This window comes from Lygodium microphyllum, chromosome 7, assembly GCF_053477565.2.
Source record: "Lygodium microphyllum isolate KBCC chromosome 7, Lygodium_microphyllum_v1.1.10, whole genome shotgun sequence".
Classification (NCBI taxonomy): Eukaryota; Viridiplantae; Streptophyta; class Polypodiopsida; order Schizaeales; family Lygodiaceae; genus Lygodium; species Lygodium microphyllum.
Window position 1 is genome coordinate 115,732,650 of NC_141141.1, and position 3,267 is coordinate 115,735,916.

The window sequence follows — 3,267 nt, forward strand, 5'->3', positions numbered from 1 at the left end:
TGCCATTTGCTTGCACATGTAGATTCGATGCATGATGAGACACATCAAGCAACTTGGTGCAACGTATGATCCAAATACAATTGCTATGCTACCAACAGTTCCCCCAATCAAAATGGCAATATCCTGTCAAATACCCTACACATACACTCCATCTCAGCAATTTGTAGCATTCAATTCTGAAGTCAAAGAGAGGGTCATTCACAGCGTTTACAACCTTCTTCCATGCTTCCACTTGCTCATCATTCCAAATTCTAGGGGAATGAGGAAACTCAATGCCTTGTTGAGTGACTGCTACAGCTTCAAAAATGAGCAAGCCACCAGGGGTTGTTCTTTGGGTATAATAGTCGATGTGGGCACACTGCGGATGGAACAGGTCAAAGATAAAAGGAACACAAGCAGCAACATTGTTTCTCCATTGACACCTTGTGCAACTAAGGAACAGGTTTCCTCTTCAAAAATCACCACTGTAAAGAAAGCTTCTGGAGTGTTTCAGAAACATAGCCCCATTTCTAGTCAAGCCTCCTCAACAGTCTCGTCCAGGTCTATATCCAAAAGCAAAGGAGGAGCTTCTCAATGTCAATCTGTCACCCTTAGTGTAACGGAGAATCCCCTAGCACACTGGCATGTGTACACCTTGAATGCAAAAATATGGATTAAATTTTAATTCCCCAAAGGAGCACCAGTATTAGCATGTATATGCTATCAATGGTCTCCTCAGATAGCAGCAAAATACTCCTTGCTCAGCTTAGTGTCAGGCTTCACTGTCTTCTCACCAGGTTTCCAGCCTACAAGACAGACCTCATCTAGATTATCTTGTACGTATTGAACAGCCTGGAGGGTCCTAAGGGTCTTGTCCACACTACGCCCAATTGCAAGATTGTTGATGGTAGCATACTGAATAATGCCTTGCTTGTCAATGATAAAAAAAAGACCTCGAAGGGCAACACCCTGGCCAGGAATGAGGACGTTGTAGGCTTTCAAAATGGTTTTTGTTAAGTCAGCAACAAGTGGATATTTTGGGTCACCCAAACCGCCAGACTTCTTGTCAGTTTGGATCCATGCAAGGTGGGAAAACACACTATCAATAGAGACACCAAGCACTTCAGTGTTCAAATTCTCAAACTCTGCATAACGGTCACTGAAAGCAATGATTTCTGTGAGGCAGACGAATGTGAAGTCAAGTGGGTAGAAGAAGAGCACAACATACTTCTTGCCCCTGTAGTCAGAGAGTTTCACGTTGATGAATTCTTGATCAAAGACAGCTTTTGCCTCGAAATCAGGTGCTTCATTTCCTACAAGTGGAAGCTCACCCGCAGTCACGACCAGGGGGCGCGATGGGGGAACATCAGGAAGAACTGGTTCTTCTTCGTTTCTTGCAACGAATTCCCAATATCCTTTTCCCATAAGGAAATTCGTCATTCTAAACTTCCATGCTTGGAAATTGTTCTTGTCAAGCTTTTCAGTAACAATCTGTGAAAGAGAATCAGACTCCATTACAAAACACTGCAAAAAATTCTGTAGAACAGTGGTCGCACAGCAAAAAACTGGGCCTTTGTCTGAGTGCGTGCGGAAAACTTCCGCCTCCAAAACAGGCCCCAAAATGGCCTCGAATCAAAAAAACAAGGAAACCAAGGGCTAAAGTCCACTCCCGCAGCATAAACTTCCCTCTTGCTACACCGTGAAGGACGTCTCAATCTGAGACAATGCACTCTTGCACTTTCCGGCTGTGCTACCTGTAGAGACTTGCTCCCAAAATAGAAAAATGAAAGCAACATTGGTCCTCTTACCAGAACACCGCGAACTTGGTTTGCTTTCTTAAGCTCCTTACCACGAACAAGGCTCTGATACCATGTCAAGATTGTGGGAGAGAAGGAAGGAGTCTCACTTGTACCTTTCTTGCTTACACAATGGGGGAATACACACACAGGTGGAGGCTGAAAACAATTTTCCTCTTCTTAGTTGTGTAAGCCAAAAGAACTCTAGTACAAAGAAATAGAAGAACCCTATATATGAGTCTCACTTGTACCTTTCTTGCTTACACAATGGGGGAATACACACACAGGTGGAGGCTGAAAACAATTTTCCTCTTCTTAGTTGTGTAAGCCAAAAGAACTCTAGTACAAAGAAATAGAAGAACCCTATATATGGGTCTCAAACCAAACTCAACTAACTAAGGTGGCATACTAACTGAGCCACGAACTAGAGTAGATAAGGATAGCTATCATCTAGCTATTATTCATGGGCGATGTACCAACCGCATCTGAAGCTAACAAGTCGGTGACATAAATGCACCACGGTCACCCTGGCATATGACGAGTGGAGCTCGATATCTCAACAGTTTAGACTTTTAGTTATCACTACAAAGTAGCTCAAGAAAGAACTTAAGAAGTGGTCTCAAATTTTGTATATTTCATCTCAATAAGGAAACCACAAGTCAATCTAGGAATTCAACAAGGGATGCAATCCCAAAAGCTCTATTGGAGGAATAAAAGATTTGTTTCAAGTGCCCACAACTCTCCCTCTAAAAAGAGTAGTTGATCATCCTATCAATCTAGAGCCCAACTCAAAGGTTGTCAAATTAACCCCATTATTGGCTTTCAAACTACAAAAGAGAAGAAATGACCAAGTAAATCAAAGACGTGTGGGAAATCAAACTTTTAGTTATCACTATGAAGCAACTCAAGAAAGAATTTAAGAAGCGCGGTCTCAAATTTGTATACTGCATCTCAATAAGGAAACCACATATCAATCTAGGAATTCAATAAGGGATACAATCCCAAAAGCTCTATTGGAGGAATAAAAGACTTGTTTCAAGTGCCGACAACTCTCCCTCTAAAAAGAGCAGTTGATCATCCTATCAATCTAGAGCCCAACTCAAAGGTTGTTAAGTAAACCCCATTATTGTCTTTCAAACTGCAAAAGAGAAGAAGTGTCCAAGCAAATCAAAGACATGTCTGAAATCAGACTTTTAGTTATCACTATGAAGCAACTCAAGAAAGAATTTAAGAAGTTGTACCAAATTTAAGAAGTTGATCATCCTATCAATCTAGAGCCCACCAACTCAAAGGTTGTCAGATAAACTCCCTTACTAGCTTTCAAACTACAAAAGAAAAGAAGTGGCCAAGTAGATCAAAGATGTGTTGGAAATGGGATTCATAGAACCTAGTTTTTCACCATACATTTCTCCAATGTTATTAGTTAAGAAGAATGGTGGTACTTTCTACATGTGTATAAATTATAAGGATTTGAATAAGATAAGCATCAAGA

The 3,267-nt window shown here is 41.1% G+C and overlaps 1 pseudogene; it reads right to left on the reverse strand.

Moving 5' to 3' along the window:
* Window positions 1-714: 714 nt before the first annotated feature.
* On the reverse strand, window positions 715-1,404 carry LOC148033863 (2-Cys peroxiredoxin BAS1, chloroplastic pseudogene; annotated as a pseudogene).
* Window positions 1,405-3,267: the final 1,863 nt, after the last annotated feature.